The sequence below is a fragment of the Marmota marmota genome, unplaced genomic scaffold, assembly GCF_001458135.2.
Source record: "Marmota marmota marmota unplaced genomic scaffold, marMar, whole genome shotgun sequence".
Taxonomy (NCBI): Eukaryota; Metazoa; Chordata; class Mammalia; order Rodentia; family Sciuridae; genus Marmota; species Marmota marmota.
Window position 1 is genome coordinate 39858145 of NW_026000016.1, and position 21444 is coordinate 39879588.

Below are 21444 nucleotides of genomic sequence, written 5' to 3' on the forward strand. Positions count from 1 at the left end.
AGCCTTCCAGCCTCTCCTACCACCTCCTTATGCTGAACGGCAGAGGTTAAGGGGGAAAAGTGCTTGATGCTCTACCCTGTAGCTTATCCACAACTTAAAACAACCCCAGTCCCGCAGGAGTGGAGGAGAAAGGAGTGAGGAAGAGGGAAGGAAAGCCTAACCAATAAAATAGCAATTAAGCCAGGCAGATGTTTCCTTTCATGTGCTGATTAGCTGGGAGGACCACTCAACTCTTACCCTGTTTATTTGAACAGGGCTCAAGTGATCTGACTTACCACTCCCTCTGCCAGAGAGCTGGGCTGGGAATACTCCTGTAGTTAACCCAGTTAAATGCACAGTAAAGCTCCTAGCAATCAGGAGCAATTCTGACCCAGGGAGAGAGGGACGAAGTGGGCAGTGTCTCTCCTTTCACTGATACAAGGCTGGCCTTCTCTATTTCAGAAACCTTAACTGTGCTCCTTTAGGTCAAAGCACAGCGCAGGAAGGGCTTCCGTGCTGGCCACTGTGGGGAGGTTGACCGAGCTGGGAAGCTACAAGGGGCCCCACCCAGAGACAAGGGGCACATTTATTCCTCAGAACAACAAAATCTGATGAGGCCCAGAGAAGGACAATGAAGACTGTGGAGCTTTTCCGTTTCCTGTAAAGAAGCAAGGGGTCTCTAGGCAGGGAAGAAAAAGAATTTACAGTGCAGTCTTTGTGCACTAATATTCAGCCTGCATCTCTTTAAAATTTCTTGGAAGAGAATGAGTCATCTAAACATTGCAGGAAACCAAACAGAAGTCAGGGAAAAAATTACTTTGGGTAAAGTTTTTCTCTTAAATGTTTGCATAGTAATTTTTGCCTGAAAAAAAAAAAGTACCTAAATTTAGAACAGAGATGTGGTACAGTGACCAATGCTGGTCCTATGGAATAGGAAATGTGATGGTGTGCTCAGGCATGGATATTTTATTTTGAAACTTACCATAACCCTTTGGCTAGAGTGAGTTTCGAGGGGGCCCCCATTCTGCCTGCTACTGGGGCTAAGGCGAGGCTGATGAGAAGACATTGAAATTGCAATAGCTCCTGCCAAAATGGGTAGGGAATCTTCCTTTTCCAACATATAATAGCAACAGACAACAGAACTGAAATGCACAGCCTCATCTCCCCAAGACTGTAATGTTCCAAAGCCCTCTTGCTCACAGAACAGATACAGCAGCAGAAATGTTCTGAAATATGAGGTTACATATCTGGAATGCCTGGACACTGGGCTGGTCACTCATCTTTAGACCTCTTTAAGCCAACACATCTGCTGAGCTTCGGTGAGTTTAGTTTTTCCCAAAGAACAACAATTATGAAAAGGCTTTATTTTTATTTATTTTATTTTATTGGAGGGGTATTGAGGATTGAACTCAGGGGCACTCAGCCACTGAGCCATATCCCCAGCCCTATTTTGTATTTTATTTAGAGACAGGGTCTCACTGAGTTGCTTAGTGCCTCGTTTTTGCTGAGGCTAGCTTTGAACTCCTGATCCTCCTGCCTCAGCCTCCAGAGCCGCTGGAATTACAGGCATGGGCCACCAGGCCCGGCTTTAAAACCAGTCATCATCAGAGGGATCCCCATTACTGGAGTCTCTAGTTATTCAGATCAGTACAGAGTGTTTTCCAAGAAGGGGGTGGGATAGGGCTGCATTTTATTGGTTCCCTACACTACAAAGCTATGTTATTTGACAGTCATAAATTAACCACATTTGCATGAAAGGGAGGGGAAAAAAGGAAGGCAAGTCTTCACCCTGTGGTGAGAACTAATTTCAGCCTGTCCCAGGGCTGAGCCTGTCAGCAGGTAGAAACAGTAGGTCATTTAGCTGTGTTGATTAGCCTATGTCAGCGCTTTTCCAAAAAGGAATCCAATTTTCAAGGACACAGATCTCCTCCACCAGTGCTAGCATCCCCTCCTCACCCATAAGATACTTCAGAGGCCAACTGTTAAAACAAATCCGGTTAAAAACTGACTACATTTACAGATTTCAGAAGAAAGGGACATGAGCCTCCTATTTAAGCTCTAGCAGCAGGAGAAGCACCACTAGATGCAGGTTGAAGGTTTCAGGGGCACTTGCTCAGTGCCCAGAGCTCTTGCTCTGTCCCAACAGCTTTTGATGGGGAGGATAGAACTCAAAGGAGTGGCTGTGGATAGCAGGGCCAATGCTAGGTGGTGGCCCTTATTGTATCTGGCCACTCTTTCACACATTTCAGTCCACCAAAATGGTAGTGGAGTATAGTGCTGAGACTGCAGGGGTGCTTCAGGTGGTGATCCAGCAGGTCAGCACTCAGGAATGATTTCTAGATTTTTCCATCAACCACACTCCTTGCATACATTTCTATTGCCCATTCACTTACTAGTTAGGATACCAACTATGGTTCTAGGAAGGTTGAGCTACACTTGAAGCCTTATACTCTGGGAAGACCAAGGTTATATAATATTCAGTTACAGGGGTGGTGTGGTGTGGTGTATGGTTCAGTGGAAGGCTACTTGCCTGCCTTGTGCAAGGCCCTGGGTTCATCTCCAGCACTGTAATAAACTAACAAAACATCACTGCAGTGTAAAACTTTTTTTTTTTTTAGGATCTGGGGTTTGAAACCCAGGGCCTCCTAGGTGCTAGGCAATGTTCTACCACTGAGCTATACCCCCTTCCCAGTACAAAACTCTTATATGGGGCTGGGTTGGTGACTCAGTGGTAGAGTGCTTGCCTAGCATGCATGAGGCACTGGGTTCGATCCTCGGCACCACATAAAAACAAACTAATATATCCACCTAAAACTAAAGATACATAAATAAATAAATACTTTAAAAAATAAAATAAAAAAAAAAACTCTTATAGAGGTAGAGTGGAAGAGGAACACCAGAGGTGCTTTTATCTTCTGAAGAGGGGTAGTCAAGGATGTTCAAGACTTTATTTTTCATTGCAACCTAGTGTATGTATGTCTACAACATAAGTACTTGAGTGCAATGCATTCTGATATTTTCCCATTCTTGTTGACTTTTTTATGTTGCTTATAGCTCACTGAATTAATTTTACAACTCATTAATGCATTGTATACACAGGTTTAAGTAAGTTAAACACAGGTTTAAAAAGACAGAGTGCATACAAAAAACTAATTTTGTAATTAATAAAGAAAATAGCAGTTTAAGAACTGAAGCCAACTAACCCAGAGAGTAGCTAAAAAACTTGTACTCTTGAGGTGGCAGATCAGATCAGATGGGTCAAAGCAGGTTCAGTTACTAGATTCTGACAAATGGAAAAACGGCTGGATTTTGGGGTGAGCAATAAAAAGTCCACTGGCAAATATTTATAGAACAACTATTATGTGTCAGGCACTTGTAGTTTAAAAATAAAACAAACAATTTAAAAGTTTACAGTCTGCTGAGAAAGATGGACGTTCATTTGATGTCTGAGCCTATCAAAATGCAATTTTCCCACCTCAAAGGCAATACTAGAAATGGCATTCAGTTAGTTTTCAAGTTCAGGATCATTTTTTTCCTATCTCATCAAGAGGTCTCCTAACTGCAGGGCAAGTTAGATGTTAAACCCTGTTTACCAAAAATGGAAATCTGATTTTTAAAAATCCAGCTATTACATAGTAAAACCTTTTTTTTTTTTCCTGAGTTTGCCTTCTTTTCAGGTGATAATGATACTGCTTCAGTATAAGTGACTCCCAAAGCAGTCACATTCCATTTTCAAAGAATCCCTTGAGCTTAGAAGCCACCATAAAAACTTATCTCACCAATAGCTGCTTTGCTCAGAAGTTAATGGTTATAGTTAAACTCTCAAAGGGACAAAAGTCATATTTTATAAGAAATGTCAGACACCTGATGCATTTTAAGACCTGGAATGCATATTCTGAAACATGAATGGTTTCTCGATTTCATTCCTGTCTCATTATCTAAAGAACTTAGTAGTTTTATAAAAAATCCCAAAGCCACTAAAATATGAAATCATCTAAAATTAATGGAAGAAAGAGATTATAACTTTTCCAAGTATCTTTCTGTCCTTCATGGTGCCCAGCCACCTACTTTGTGTGTAGCAGCCATAAAAGAATCAGTTATTGAATCAATTGAATCAAAATTTAATGTAGACTTAAACACTATGTTTTCATATAATGATGAAACAACATAGCTGTATTTTCTTATGTCGATTATTAAAAGTGGATATGCCATTAGAGGGAACCCACAGGCACTCTCTCTAGTTATGGGTCATGGATGAGTCTAGAAAGTTAAAATAAAATTTCCAGGGTCATGTGGTTATTCAGTATCTCATCTAGGCCTACAGGTAGCATTAGAATAGAGTGAAATATGTAGGTTATAGAGCAGGATTAGAAAACTGCTTCTACTCCTCAACTGCAGGGTCTTGGGTATATTGTTTAATCATTCTATGCCTCAACTTCCCCATCTGTAAAATAAAATAATAATCCAATTGTAGGATTATCCCTACAGTAAGATAATCCATGTAAAAAGTGCTTTAAACAGAATCTAGCACCTAATATGTTTAATAAATATTAGCTAATAGTAATATGAGTCCACCCCCTCAACATCCACTGGAGTGCTCTTGCCATCAAAACTTGCTACCTCCTTATGTGCTCTTAAACATGTTAATGATTATAATATGGAGGATTGTGAAGGCCCCTGAAAGCTACCCCAGCCATACACACACAAAGTAGTTTTTCTGTATAAAGAAACAAACAAACAAAATAAGACAACAACAACAAAAAAAGATACATTGGGAAAACAGTGTTAGCACATAGGAGGAAATGGAAATCATATATGAAAAGGTAGGAGCGTCCTACTGCCTAGGTTAGAGAGTGCCAAGAACGCCCATCTCCAAGCCTGGTTTAGTGAAATCTAGGACCTCTCTCCTACAGAGTACTTATTTCTGAAAGGCATTTTTTAAGGCTTTCCCAGAAGCTCTGGGACATGTAAGCAGTCACACATGACAACCCACAAGTAATTGCCAGTGGCCCTGGGGGAAAATCCTTTATTTGGGATAACATGAACTCTGTGAATTCAACTCCTACCCTCTGTGGATGTTTACTATGCTCTGTAACAGTTGACCAAAGCCCAAACACATAATCTGGAGAAGATGGAGTCTCACAGGATTGGGATAAGGCAGTGGGGGTGGGAAGAGGAAGAGACTGGCAGCCCTCTGCTCTCCTAAGACCTCTGATGGCACAGCCTGAAACACGGTCATGTTAAGAAGTTGGAATATTCTTTCATGATTATTTCAATCCCTTAGAATGACTTATCATAATACTAAGAAAATAAGATCAAAGCAACATCCCTCAAAATGAAAGTGAAAATCACCGAGCCTTCTTTTCTTAAACCACTTGGCAAATTTCCATCTTTATTTTTTTGGATAATGACTTAAGTGGGGGTATATGTCTTCAGGTCCTGATCTCTCATGCCAAAAGTATTTCTTGAGGTCCATCTGAAGATGAGTGACTATCCCATTTTCTAAGCAGGACACTAAAGGCATAGAAATGGTGTCTAGGAGACCGTGGCATTCTTGTCTAGACTGGGACACAAGGAACAAAAGAAATAAAGGCAAAATAAGCCACATGAGAACACAAATCTCTCAGTTGCCATAGAATGAACTCAGGAAGAAAAGCAATCAATGACTTGGAACTGGGCAAGGAGAAAAAAATGAGCCAGAAGTGTAAGGTGCTCGTAAGCATATGCCCTCCTTCAAGAAGGAATTCCAGGAGCTGGGGGAGTAGAAAATGCCTGTGTGGCTCCCAGATGGCAGGGGTGGGGGATGGGGGGATGGGGGAAACTGGAATAACAGGAGTTAACAGAGCGAACTCATCTGAAAGTTGGCAGTGCGAACCCTGAGACAAGGAGGGCAGCCTGGTAGGAAGTAGAACAGCCAGCAGCACCCCTACAGGAAATGCCTGGGGCACTGGGAAAATCGCTGATTAAATACTTCAAGAAAGAGGAACCCAGCAGCAATGCCAATTTGCCCAGGGATCTGTGCAGTGTTAGATTCTTGGAGTTGCCTTAGCATCCTAGTCAAGAGAAGAGGCTCCAGAATGTTTAATTATGAAATCAGCATGTTCTTGACACCCCAGGTACAGGGTTGGACCAAGAGGAGCATAAAGTCAAGCTGAGGACACTGAATAGAATCTTTTACTGGTAGAGAACTAGGATGCGTTTCCTTGGGGCCTGGAAGGGAGATTCCAGCCTGGATCAGCTTTCTCCAGCTATAGTGGTGGTTTGCAGCCCCTCGTCTTTGTCTACACTAATCATATGTGCAGCCATCCCCATCAGTCACGGCTAAATACAATTTTTAAAAAATCCATATCCTTGGGATAGGCAGCTTTCTTCTTTTTTTTCTTTCTTTTTTTCTTTATATATGACAGTGGAATGCATTACAATTCTTATTACACACATAGAGCACAGTGTTTTTGTGTCTCTGGTTGTACACAAAGTATGTTCGCACCAATACATGTCTTCATATATGTACTTTGGATAATAATGGTCATCACATTCCACCATCATTAATAACCCCATGCCTCCTCCCTTACCCTCCCACCCCTCTGCCCTATCTAGAGTTTGTCTATTCCTCCCATGCTCCTGCTCCCTATCCCACTATGAATCAGCCTACTTATATCATAAAACATTCCTTATATTATAAAACATTCAGCATTTGGTTTTTCTTAACTTCACTTAGCATTATCTTCTCTAACTCCATCCATTGGCAGCTTTCTTCTAGCCAGTTCCTCTCTCCCACTGACAAATCATTGAATTGTTTTTGGTTTTTTTTTTTTTTTTTTTTTTTGGTGCCAGGGACTGAACTCCAGGGCACTTAACCACTGAGCCACATCCCCATCCCTTTTTATTAGGGTCTCACTAGTTTACTTACAGCCTCGCTGAGTTGCTGAGGCTAGGTTTGAACCTGCGATTCTCAGGCCTCGGCCTCTAGAGCCGCAGGGATTACAGATGTGAGCCACCATGCCTGGCCCCAAATGACTGAAGTGTGAGGAAGAGAATGTCTAGAGTTAGGAGCTGTGGATTTCCAATCTCTGGCTCTAAGTGCTCATCTCAGCTCTTCCATTCTTCCTTTCCAATTCAGGCTTCAACTTTCCATGTACACTTAAAAAAGAATGTGTCCATCTGTGGTGGTCATTGCTCTTACATGTCATCAAGGTCAAGAATATTGGTTTTCAAATCTAGACTTTTTACTGATTTTTTTTTCCTTCTAGTTTTTAAATCATTCATTAAGGCAAGTATATTAAGTTTCTCACTAGGGTGAATAATTTTCTATTTCCCTTTTGAGTTCTGTCCATTTTTTATTAATATATTTTAAGGCTATGTTATTAAGTATTAACTTGAATTTTTATTAGAAAATATTCCTCTTCATATCTAATAAAACTTTTTGCATTCAAATCTACTTGGTCTATTTACATCATATCTATCTTATCATATTTTTATCTTATTTATTTACTTTTGGTACTGGGGATTGAACCCAGGGGTGCTTTCTATTGAGCTACATTCCTAGCCCTTTTTATTTTGAAACAGGTCTTGCTAAGTTGCTGAGGGCCTTGCTAAGTTACCAAGGCTATTGGATTTTTCTTATGTGAAAACATCTTTAGTTGACCTTTCTTTTTTCTTTTTTTAACTTTTAGGACACTGTAGTTATACATAATAGTGGGGTTAATTTTGACATGTTCATAAATGGATAACACTTTTCTCCATTTCATTCCCCAGTATTATTCCCTTCCTTCCCTACCCCTCTCATTCCATTCTTCTGTTCTATTGGCCTTATTTATTTTAATTTGTACATTATAGTTATATATGCAGTTGGTATGCATTATGATATATTCATTCATGCATATGGCATAATTTGGTCAACTTTATTCCCCTGGCTTCCCCTCTGGCTTCCCTCCTCCATTACCCTAGGTCTCCTGCTTCTACTCTGCTACTCGCCCTTCTATTTTTATGAGGCCAGCTCCCAGCTGCTTTTTTGTAAGTCCTTTTTTATTCTCTCTAGCTTCCACTTATGAGAGAAAACATTTGATCTTTTGAACCTTATTTTCTGAAGGATATTTCTTTCTATGCTTTCATTCCACCATCTCCTGTTTTCTATTGCTTTTGTTGAAAAGTCAGCTGTTAATGTAATAGTGGTCCACTTTATGCTGTGAATCAGTGCTGCTCTGCCACTGAGACTAATTTTTAAAAAAGAACATAGTTTCTTTCTCTTCCTCTCTGTCTCCTTCCTAATCTCTCCCCATCTCCAATCAGGATTACCTTTCTTCCCCATCCTAGGCAGAGTAATCTGTCCTTGGACACACACCCACCATAGGATCAAAGTGTTGGGGTCTTGACTTTCAGACTTGGGGATGGCATCAGAAAATTAGGAAATGACTATCTCTCAAATAAATAAGTGAGTTAAAACTCTGGATAGATAAAACCTCTTTCACCTCTTTAAAATCCCCCTGGTTCCCCATGATGGGCAGAATCACAGCCTCTGGGACAGGAGTCCCCTGTGTTTCTCCTTTACTAGCAAAGCAATAAAATTTCTTTGTCCTTTTTCTCAAAACCGTGTCCTCATTGGATTGGCAGTGGGAACAAGAACTGAGCTTTGGTTATATTAATTTTTTGCTTATCCTTGAAAAGTGATCAGTCTTCCCCCTCCTTGGCCATTTAAGATTTCGCTATAATTTTTTTCTCACAATTTTCAGCAATTTTACAACAATGTGCCTACATGTACTTTTCTTTGTATTTATCCTACTTGGGAGTTCATAATGCTTCTTCATTCTGTAATGTGTTTGTTAGTTTTGGACAATTAATGGTCATTATTATCTCTTCAAATATTGCTTCTACCCCATAATCTTTGTTCTCCTGGGACTTCAAATAAATGCATTTAGGCCTACTTGTCATATGCTGTCAGTCTTTTGTCCTTTTTTCTGTATTTTCCACTCCTTTATCTTTCCAAACTTCAGTATATACTGTTTTCTGAACTCATCTTCCAGTTCACTAATTCTTCATTTAACTTTTTTTTAATCTGCTATTTAACCCATACATTGAGCTCTTTTATTTACTGCATTTTGGGGGACTAAAATTTTCATTTGAAAATTTCCTTTTTTTAATCACCACTAATTCTATAACATTTTAATCACCCCCAAAGAAACCTCATAAGTGATAGTAATCATTTTCCTACCCTCATTTCCCCAACTCCCGGCAATACTAATCTACTGACTATCTCTATAGATTTGCATATTTTAATCATTTCTTATAAAAGGAATCATATAATATATGGCCTTTAGTTTCTCCTTTCTTCCATGAACATAATTTTTCAGGATTTACCCATGCTGCAGAATATATAAGTACTTACTTTTTCCCCCCTTCTTTTTTCTTTTTTGGTGCTAGGAATATTAAACTCAGAATCTTGCACATGCTAAGTATTACTCTATCACTGAGCTACATTCCTAGCCCCACTTCTGATTTTTTTTTTTTTTTTGTACTGGGTATTGAACCCAGAGACACTTAACCACTGAGCCACACATCCCCAGACCTTTTTAAACTGTATTTAGAAACAAGGTCTCATTGAGTTGCTTAGAGCCTCACTAAGTTGCTGAGGTTAGCTTTGAACTCATGATCCTCCTGCCTCAGCCTCCTAAGCTGCTAGGATTATAGTGTATGTTACTGCTCCTGGCTCACTTTTTCTTTTAAATGGTGGAGTAATATTCTATTGTATGTATATGTCACATTTTATTAAGTTTTGTCCATTCATCACTTCATGAATATTTGGATTATTTTCACTTCTTGATTACTGTGAATAATGCTATAATGAAGATTTGTGTACAAGTTCTTATGTACATAAATGCTTTACATTTTCTTTGTAAGCAGCAGTGGAATTGTTGGGTCACAGAGTAATTTATGTTTCAACTCTTGAGGAATTATCAAACTATTTTCCATAGGATTTGCACCATTTACTAATTTCATCATAATGGGAGGGTTTCAATTTCTCTACACCCTCACTAACATTTGTTGTTTCTTTTTTTCTTCATTTTTTTTTAGTTGTAGATGGACACAATACGTCTATTTTATTTATTTTTTATTTTTATGTGGTGCTGTGGATAGAACCCAGCACTTCACATGCGCTAGACAAGCGCTGTACCACTGAGCCCCAACCTGAGCCCCAACATTTGTTATTTCTCTCTCTCTCTCTCTCTCTCTCTCTCTCTCTCTCTTTCTTAAGTTAGAGTCATTCTTGTGGATCTGATATGGTATTTCATTGTGATTTTGATTTGAAGTTTCCTAATAACTAACAATGTCAAGCATCTTTCCTTCTGTTTATCAGCCATTCATTTATCTTCTTTGTAGAACAATATGTATTTACGTGTCTTTTGCCCATTTTAAAACTGGGTTGTTTTGTCTTTTTGTTGTTAAGATGTAAGAGTTCTGTATATATTATATTAAACCCTAAAGAGATACATGATTTGAAAATATTTCTTCTCACTCTCTAGGTTGTCTTTCCTTGGTAATGTCCTTTTGTAAGCAGAGAAGTTTTTGATTTTGATGAAGTTCACTACAAATTTTTTTTTCTTTAGTTACTTTGGCTTTGGTTCCATAGCTAAGAAAACACTACCTAATCCAAGATCATGAAGATTTACACCTATATTTTCTTCTAGAAGTTTTTTAGTTTTAGCTCTTCAACTTATGTCTTTGATCCATTTTGAGCTGTTTCATTTTTAATTATTTCCAGTTTTGTTTTTATCATTTCATTTCTGAAAAATATTAAATATAGTTAATTTAAAATTATGTTTGATAAGACGATTACCTGGATCTCCTGTGAGTCTGCAGTTTCTTTTAATTTTGGGGTCCAGATCTTTTTTCCTCATATGCCTAATTATTTATAATTGAGTTTCAAACACTGTATATGAAAAATGATGAGAGATATATTATATCTGATAGTATCTTCCTCTAGAGAAGACTTCAATTTGCTTCTAGCCACTAACTATCCTGGATCACCTTAATCCAATTAGAGATTAAGATAATCTGAAACAAGACTTTAGTCCTTGTGAAATTACTGAAGTCTACTTCTAGTTTACATTTATTTTTAAGATGTTTCCCTTTGTTGTTCCAAAATAATTTTAGTCAGATCTTCCCTTGTTGGCCTTGAATGCCAATTTCTGTCCTGCTAGCCCTATAAAGTTTATGAAAAGTACTACTCAATTTCTTGCCCCTCAATTATCTTTTCTAGAATGGAGAACACAGACATTATTTTATGTTTGTAGCCTTCAGGTCTAGTGCAATGCAGATACCCAATAAGCACTGAAATATGTTTTGCTTGAATGAATGAATACTAGTGGTAGTGAAGACTTGCCACGCTTAGGGTTCAAAGTTGTTCATTTCCCAGCACATGGTAACCAAAGCATTCTGGTAAAGAGAGAAGTAAGCCTGAGGTTTTAAATAGAGTTCCTCATTAATTCCTTAGGAGCTTTTAAAAAACCACAGTCTAGGGCTGGGGTTGTAGATCAGTGGTAGAACACTTGCCTAGCATGTGTGAGGCACTGGGTTAGATTCTCAGCACCACATATAAAACAAATAAATCAATAAAGTCCATCAATAACTAATAAAAATATTAAAAAACACAGTCTACCAAATAAAAGAAGGCTGAATCTATCTCAAATAAAGAGCATTTCTGAAATCAGCCCAGTGACTGAGAATTCCAATTCAGGAATTGTCTGGTGACTCAAAGTCCACCAAATGGATAAACTCTACAAGAAATTCTAAAAATTAGTAAAAATAAAAACATTTGGGTCTCTAGTTCCTGAACACACATGTAAATGTCAGCTTCACCAGAAGCTCAAATTTTGTAACAACATACTGCATTTCCTGACTGATACTGGCATAAAAACAGAAAGAAATAATCAGTGACTTCTCATTCTTAATGAGAATTCTTAATATGTTCTTGAATTTTCCTTCAAAATATGTCTTATATGAGCTGGGTATGGTGGCACACCAAATGGCTCAGGAGGCTGAGGCAGGAGAATCACAAGTTTAAGGCCAGCTCAGCAATTTAGTAAGCCCTAAAGCAATTTAGTGAGACCCTGTCTCAAAATAAAAAAATAAAAAGGGTTGGTGATGTGGCTCAGTGGTTAATGACCCTGGGTTCAATCCCTGGTACCAAAAAAAAAAGATGTCTGATACCTGTCATTGTTACTACATCGCAGGCCCTTAGTGGTTCCTAGTACTCTCAGAATAAAGACCCAACTCTTTATTCTGCCATTCAGAGCTCTTTTTTTTTTAACATTTTCAGCTTCTCATCAATACTCTGATTTTGTGAACTATTTTGCTCAACACCCTCTGAAGAGTGCATATCCATTTATGTGCTCTTCTGTCCTGAAGCCTGCTCCTTCCATATGGTATGTCCTACTACTCCAGCTCGCGCCCCCACTCTCACATACCACTCATTTTTCCATCTCTAATTACTATAATCCTTTTCGTTCATTAAAAACCCAGCTCAAATTTTACCTCTCTACCTCTGCACATAAGGTACTTAGTACTGTGCCTGATGTAGAGTAAATCTTCAATATTTGTTCTTTTGTGTATGAAAAGAAAAGGATTAATTTTAAATCAATGGTGCTACAGAAATTGCATAGCCAGCCAGTGCAGTGGTGCACGCCTGTAATCCCAGCAGCTTGGGAGGCTAAGATGGAGGATTGTGAGTTCAAAGCCAGCCTCAGCAATTTAGCGAGGACCTAAGCACTTAGGGAGACCCTGCCTATAAATAAAATATTTTTAAAAAGGGCTGGGGATGTGGCTCAGTGATTAAGCGCCTCTGGGTTCAATCTCTGGTACCATTTTTTAAAATTTAAATAATAAATAAATAAAAACCTGACCATACCATATGCAAATAGGGATGCAGAAAAATGAAAACTCTTATATTGCTGGTAGGGGTGAAAATCAGAAATATCCACTTTGAAAAGCAGTTTAGCATTATAAAGTAAAGTAGATGATACACCTATCTTGACCCAGTAATTCTCTACTAGGTTCACATTCTAGAAATCTGGACATATATATGTCAGAATTCAGGTATGTTTGTGCCAGGCATGGTGGCACAGGCCTGTAATCCCAGCAATTTGGGACACTGAAGCAGGAGGATCACAAGTTTGAGGCCAGCCTTAGTGATTTAGCAAGGCCCTAAACAACTTAGTGAGACCCTGTCTCAAAATAAAAAAATAAAAAGGGCTGGAGATATAGCTCAGTGGTAAAACGCCCCTGGATTCAATCGCCAGTTGGGGGGTGGGGAGACGTGTTGGTTGCAAGGTGAAAACAGTCCAAACACCCATTGATAACAAAATGTATAAATAAATTTTAGTATATTTGATGCAACTCAATAACAATAAAAATAAACAAGGCACAAGCTATGTGACAACATGGATAAGTCTTACAATCCATGGAAAGCTGTAGAAATAAGATGCAAAAGACTATATACAGTGTAATGTGATATAATAATAAATATATATTTTGGGCTTCAGCCAGGATCCCTGGCACATTCACAAACCCTTGTATTTCATAAGTGACAGTATTGATAAAGGTGAAAGAGCCATCATTTGTCACTTATAACAGTCCCTTTCAAACACACCTGAGTTTATGTTAATTAGGTGACCTTTGGAAAGCCCCTAAGGAAGCACTGGTTGCTAGGGGAACAAACCACGTGATTAGAGGGTTGGAACTTTCAGCATCATCCCTCATCCTCTAGAGAGGGGAGAGGGGCTGAAGGTTAAGTTGATCACCAGTGACCATGATTTAATCACTCATGCCTACATAATGAAACCTCCATTAAAACTCAAAAGGATAATGTTTGGAGGCTTGCAGATTGTTGAGGAGGTGGTGTAGGGTGTGTGCCTTGGGGAGAGTGTGGAAGCGCTGTGCTCCATACCCTGCCTGTATCTCTTCCATCTGGTTGTTCCTGAGTTGTACCCTTTTTAAATAAGTTGGTAATTCCTTTATAATAAAATGGTAAGTAAACTGTATTCCTGAGTTCTATGAGTTGTTCTAGCAAATGACAGAACCTGAGGAGGGGGGTGTCACAGAAACCTCCAATCAATAGCCAGTCTATGAGAATCACAGGTGACAACCTGGATTTTTAGTTGACATCAGAAGTGGGGGCGGTCTTTTGAGACAGAATGCTTAACTTGTAGGGTTTGTGTTAACTAGGCAGACAATGACAGAATCAAATTGAACTATGAGACATCCAACTGGTATATGCAGAGAATTGGAGAATTCCTTGATATGGGAAATCCTTCCACACACTTGGTATCAAAAGTGAAATATAGGGAGAATATGACTATTGAGAAGAAAAAATGTTTTTCCTATTCAATAGGCAAAATTAAGCCATGCTGTTTAGGGACAAATTTTTAAAAGCAAGGAAATAAGGGCTGGGGCTGGAGTTCAGTGGTACAGTACTTGCCACTCATGTGTTAGGCACTGGGTTCGATCCACAACACCACGTAAAAAATAAATGAATAAAGGTACTGTGTCCATAAAAAACATTTTTTTTTTTTTAAAAAGGCAAGGAAATAATTACCACAAACTTAAGATATTGGATGGGGGATCCAATGGGGAGGGGGTTGTACCAGTGACTTTTTTAAAAATATATTTTTAATGGTAGATGGACACAATACCTTTGTTTAATTTGTTCATTTACTTTTATGTGATACTGAGGATCAAACCCAGTGCCTGAAATGTATGAGGCAAGTGCTCTACCACTGAGCTACAATCCCAGCCCTGTACCAGTGACTTTTGAGACACTGATAAAGTCCTATGTATTGATCTGTATGGTAAGTTACATTAGCATTTTCTCTGTGATTACTCATTTACTATACAAATACATTTTATGTACATTTCTATTACTATTATATTTTAAATTTTAAAAACTGAAAAAAGAATTCTAGATTAATTAATGTTATCTGTTACAGATGCAGAAATGGGGTTTTTGCTAGTATTCACTGGTCGATGGGGCTTCCTTAAAAACCCAGATAAATATGAGCTTTTCTTCTATTACTGGTACTGAATTTTCTAGCAACTATTATCTATGCCATCTATGGCACACTTATATCTACACTGCCTTGATCAGAGTTGCTTATGCAAGTATCTTTTCCCCTTTCAACTACAGCATAAGCTTCTGAAGGATTTGGACTATATTTTCCAATTAGTAATTAATAAAAACAATAACTGTAGCTTATACTTACTTAGTGTTTGCTATGTGCTAATCATTCATAGGCATAACTTCATTTAATCTTTGCAATAACTCTAAGAATTATTATCATTTCCATTTTATAGATGCTAAAGCTTCAGGAGGTTAAGACATTTCTCTACAGGAGCAGCTACTAAATGGTGGCATTGTCATTTGAACTTATAAACTTCTGTTCCATATTCTTTGGTCATATTTGTATTCTCCTCTTGTACATGGCCTTGTATCTAATAAATACCCAATAATTATTAGGTGAGAGTGGAGGAAAGAAAAGCCATAAAGTTTCACATCAATAAAAAGAAGGATAGTACAAAAGAATATTCTGGGGTATCAATTTTTAAATCCTCAAATATATGCTGTTGAAAACACTGTAATTTCATCTACTGAAAAGAGAAGCATATGAACAGAGATTTAAAAAAAAAAAAAGCTGCTAGGATATTCTGGCTAGAGAGGGGAATCTGACTTAACCAACTTTTTTTTTTAATGCCACTAATTTTTTTTATTTGTTCCAATTAGTTATACATAGCAGCAGAATGCATTTCGATTCACTGTACACAATGGAGCACAACTTTTCATTTCTTTGGTTGTACATGATGCAGAGTCACACCATTAGTGCAATCATACATGTACATAGGATGATAATTACCGTCTCATCCCACCTCCTTAATCAACTCTTTAATCCATTTGCTGTATATGGATGGCTGGCAGTTCAAAGGGCAAACAGCAAAAGTATGTCTCCGAAGCTCCTGACCACAGTGCAAATGGAACTGAGCCAAGGGGTTACCGAGCTAGGAAGCATTACTGCTTTCCCACTGCCCACGGCTGTCCTGCAGAGGCCCTCAACAGTTTATCTGTTCTTCACTTCAGTTCTGGGACTGAAGGATGAATGGAATGAGGATGGTGAGTAAATGACAAGGCACTGTCCCTCATTGTGCTCCTATAGAATTCAGGCAGCGATCTTGGGGAGCCTCAAGGAAGGGGACAGAAAGAGACTGAAGACAATGGGTGCTTTCAGGAATCTAGTATCCAGACAAAATGTAAGAACAGAGGGAACAGGGTTCAAATACCTGGTGGAAGGAAACCACTCCTGATCCATCCTCAAACAATATCCAGGATCAAAGAACTGCTTGCCACAGAGATAGCAAAAAGAAAGTGACCACAGACCTTCCTGCCTCCTGCCTTTCTCTCAACTTGGAGATGCAGAGTAATGCCCCTGGCTGGCCTCTCCCCCCACCATCCACATCCCGTACCCCCTGCCCCCAACCCAACTCCTGGGGACAATTGAGCTGTGTCTCTGTCATGTGTGGAGTTGCAGGTCACGGCCATATTTAAGGAGAACATTCATTCTCCACATTCATTCTCCACAGGCATTACAGGGTTCTCTTCAAAACGCCCTTTGTGTCACTGTGCCTTTCTCTCCACCCCCCACCCCTTTGACACTAATTTAATCAAGATGTCTTCCTGGCTTGTAGATAGGGTGTATTCTGGCTGTACCGCATTCCTCAATGCATTAGGGCTTTGCAGTCAAATATGTAGGGTTGAAATCAGCAAGTGAGGAGACAGGGTCAGGGGTTCCAAGCCACAGCAAGTCAACCTTTTGAATAAACCAAGACATAAAGAGAGTACTAAGTTTGTGGTATGTCCTAATGATTTTCAATTAACCCTAAATATGCTGGAGAGGTTAAGAAATATTTTCTTAGTATATAGGCATTCTTAAGCAAACTCAAAAGAAAGTAAAGCAAATAAAAAGAAAAATACAGGATTTTATCTGTATTTTTTTTTAATCTAATAGCACTATTTCTAGAATGCGGAACAGAAAAGGGAGTTTGTCCAAACCATGCCCGCCCTTTTCCTCTCAGTCTCCACTCTACCCATTCCTAATTTTGCAAAATCTGAAAACTTCTAATTGTCTTATCCAAGAACCAAATCTTAATTCCGATGAGCTGTTTCTCTAGACTGCAGTCAACATCCAAAATGAGAATGTCAAAATTGTGGTAGAAAATTAAACCATGGAGAAAAATAAACACAAAAACCATCTGGAGCCCTGGGATCCCCGCAAAGTTACCTGATTCTGGGTCTGATGTTCTTTTTCTATGCTGTGGGGTCCCCGAGAAGGGCTTTACCACTTTCCTCAGTTGACTTGTGGACTCCAATTTGAAACTCTGAAGCATGCATCTTGCAGACCAGAGTCAAAATATTTGAGAAAGGCAGGAGGCTGCCTTGGGGAACTCCCACAGCCTATCTAGGAGCTGATGTGATGGTGTGTTAAAATTCCTTTGTCAACCACAGATCCAACTGTCAGGACCTCCCACCTTGGACATATAGTCTATTCCCTCCATCATGCCTGCCAGTTTAATCCACTCCTATCAGCAGCAGCAGAAATATATTCAAAGGGCTACTGTTTCATAAGGGGATTTTCAGAAACCTTGAAGGTCTCCAGAATGTAAGAGGGATGTACCCTCTGTAGCTGTTGGAGCAAAAAACTCAATTCCCTCTCCTTCCTGCCTAGCTCAAGGAGGCCACTGACCTGGGGTCAGGAACAACCTAAAATGCTTAGGCCAATTCCAAAGTTATCTTAAAGCAATTATATAAACTCAAACTCCAAGTCATGAAAAACTGAAATGCTCTTTCCAGCTCCCTTGCAAAAACTATATTGCAAAAGCAATTAAACAATCATCTCTAGGTTGCTGCTTAGGATAAGAGCTTTCCCCCCCCTTCTCTATTTTTGCCAGTTTTCTTATTTTTTTTGTTTGGAAAAGTCAAAAAGAAATACTTCATGGAGCTGGGTTCAGTGGCGCATGCCTATAATCCCAGCAATTTGGGAGGTTGAGGCAGGAGGATCACAAATTGAAAGCTACCTCAGGAAATCAGTGAGGCCCTATCTCTATTTTTCAAAAAGGGGTGGGGATGTGGCTCAGTGACTAAGTGCCCCTGGTTCAATCCCTGATACCAAAACAAACAAACAACAACAACAAAAAAAACTTTAAGGATACTGTCAAATCAAAAGACCATGACACACAGATCCAGGTTTTGTGCTAGGTAGAGAACACTCATTTTGAACTCCAGAGAGGATACTAGTTAAGACATCAAGTGGCAGAAATTTGGGAACAGGGCCATAGAAGCAACCTCTGGGCTATGGAGAAAAGCATCTTATGTGATCACATCCTGTAACAAAATTGCACACCTACACTGGAGATTCCAACCACTCTGTACTGAACAACAGGAATCTGGTCCCAAAGTTGTCCAAGAAGGAAAGTGATACCTTCAGAAACATCATTTAACAAAATCTAAGTTATGTTTAATAAATTCCGGGGCTTGGGTTCTTAAAAGAGTAACCCAGAGATTACAGAGACACTTGATAATCTAGAGAAAAATGTGATTTTTTTTTTCTACCTGAGTCAGAATTTTTCCAGCATTTAAATCTATAGCACAAAATGCAAAGCCTACATCTTCTGATTCCAAAGAAAATTGGAATGTCTCTCCTATCTTCTCTACTCCTCTCACAGGCTACTGTTGTCTTTAAATGAACTACTATTAGCTTTCTCACTTTTTTTTTTTTTCTTTTTGTGGTGCTGGGAATCAAACCCAAGGCTTTGCACACTCTGGATAAGTGCTCTACCACTGAGCTGCATCCCTAGCCCTCTTCTCGCTTTCCTAATGTCCCTTACAACCAGACATCTCAGAGGAACCTTTCTAAAAGGCACCTCTATCCATGGCACTCCTTGGTAAAACCCAATACTGGAACTGTTTCCATTAGGAAGCAGGTTTGGATGCTAAAAATTAGTGGGCAACGGATGAGGAGCACTATAGTTTGGATAAATGTCCACATAAAGGCTTGATTGTCAGCCTGTGGCTCTGTTGGGAGGTTGTGGAAACATTAAAAGGTTTGGTCTAGTGGGAGGAAGTTACCACTGGGCATTCTAGAAGGAGATATTGGGACACCAGCGCCTTCCCTCTCCCTCTTTCGATTCCCAGCTGCTATGAGGTAAGCAGCTTTCTGTAGTACCTGCTGCCTCATCATGGCCCACAAGCAAACTGATCAAGAACTGAAACATCTAAAACCCTGAGCCAAAAAATAAACCTTTTCTTTTTTTTAGGATGATTGATTATCTGGTATTTTGTCACAGTAATTATCTCAGATATTTTGTCCCAAGGAAAAACAAGTTCAAAGTATGCTTACAAGATACTTGAATTCAAGTACAACGGGAAAGGTACTAACCTCACAGTAAGGAAACCTGGGACACCTTCACCCTAATCAAATCATCAAAATTACCACCACTACAAAACCACAGCAAGTACTTTCTGCTATAATGTATGAAGAACAGGATATCACTTTTATGGGGATTTTGCCCACACTACTTAACCTGAATCTAATCACGAGGAAACATCAGACAGACCAGAACTCAGGGATTTTCTACAAAATAACTAGCCAATACTCTTCGAAAGTGTCAAAATCTTAAAAGACAAAGGGAGACACAGAAATTGTCTAGAGATTAAAGAAGGCTAAGGAGACAACTCTTCTCAGCACAACGTATGTTCCTGAACCGAACCTGAACTAGACCCTGAGCCAGAAACTAGATATAAGAGGAGCGATTAGTGATATTTGAATAAGATCAATAGATCAATAGTATTGTATCAATTTCCTGATTTTGATCATTATATCATTTTAACATTTTGGGGATTTGGGTTAAGTGTACATAAAAATTTTTGTACTATTTTGCCATATTTCATTAGGTTTTTAATTTCAAAATGAAAGATTAAAACAACTACTTTTTAAAATTGCTTTTATTTTTTAAATTAAAACAACAACTTTATAGAAGCTTCCAGTTCACTGGTTTTAGAAGGTACAGCTTCAGTGTGGCATACAAGGCCCCTGCCTATCTCCTCAGCCTCACTGCTTGCCTTCCTTTACAAGGGACCTGGCTCAGTCATCCTCACCCATACCAAATGTGGTACCCGAATACTCTTTACTTGCTTATATCCCTTTGTTTTCTTTTTGGTACCAGGGATTGAACCCAGGGATGCTTAACCACTGAACCACATCTCCAGTCTTTTTTTTTTTTTTTTTTTTAAGTTTGAGACGGTCTCACAAGGTTGTTATATATAGTCTCACTAAATTGTTGAGGCTGCCTTTGAACCCGTGATCCTCCTGCTTCTGTCTCCTGAGCCACTGGGATTGCGCCACTGTGTGCCTGGCTATATCTCTTTGTTCTCTGCATAAGCTGTTTCATCTCCTGGGAATCCCTACACTTCTCTCCCCCACACACCATTCTTAGCAAACACAAAGAACTCCAGAAGGTAACCCTTACTTCAGTTCCTTCCACTGAAGAAGCTATTATTACACTCTGTCACCATTGCTTATTTGCATGTCTGTTTCTCCCACTAGATTCCAGGTTCTTACATCAGAGGTCATGTCATGCCATCCTCACATTATCAAGCACACAGCTATATACCACCCAGAATCAGAACTCAATGAATTATGTGTTGAGAAACATATTGGTTACACTTAGAACTATCACAGTGCCTTACATCTGTATAGTGTCTGATGGTTTGGCAAGCATTTTCATCATAGGAATTCCCTCACTTAATAATAGAATTTCAGGAAGAAAGATTAGTTCAAACTCTTATTTTACAGATTAGAAAACCAAGTCCTGAATAGGTTACAAAGTTGGATTCCACTGTGGGTCAGTGTGACAGCTGGGATAAGACCCTTACTCCCAGACCAGGATCTTTTATGATTCATGAACTACAAGGGCCACTTTCCTCTTCCCACTAAATACCACAGCATCCATGCAGGAAGAACAGCCTGGCCTGTTATGATGCTTCGGGAAGGCATTTAATAAACGCTTGCTAAAATGAACTAAATCACCAGGGAGCAGCACTTCAATTACCTATTTCATTCAGGCTGAACTCGAACAAGGTGTGACTCCAAGGCCTACCAAGACACCTGACTATACCTTGTTTGGAATGTGAGCCATAATATACTCGTCTTAAATGAGAAGTCCTGATTTTCCACTAAGACATCTCCTATCCAAAGAGAGCAGGAGTCTGGCTTTCCTCCAGACTGGTGGGAGGATGAGGCAGAGACTGCATAGCCCCGAGCTATGTGGTTACCAGGCCAGAGGCAACAAGCTCAGATCACATTCTTACATCTAACCTGGGGAGGAAGTCCACAGTGTGTCAAAAATCATCTGCTCTGATTACAACACCCT

At 39.2% G+C, this 21444-nt stretch overlaps 1 protein-coding gene across 9 annotated transcripts in view; it reads right to left on the bottom strand.

Moving 5' to 3' along the window:
• The window catches only part of Srgap2 (SLIT-ROBO Rho GTPase activating protein 2), a 242435-nt gene that overhangs the window by 81286 nt on the left and 139705 nt on the right, over nucleotides 1-21444 (bottom strand). Inside the window, exon 1 of one of the 9 annotated variants that reach the window (XM_048809529.1) lies at nucleotides 17298-17893. The exons of the other annotated variants lie outside the window; for them this stretch is intronic. The gene's annotated coding sequence lies outside the window, so the exon portion shown is untranslated. Of the gene's footprint in view, nucleotides 1-17297; nucleotides 17894-21444 lie in introns of those variants that run through there. 9 annotated transcript variants of the gene reach the window in all.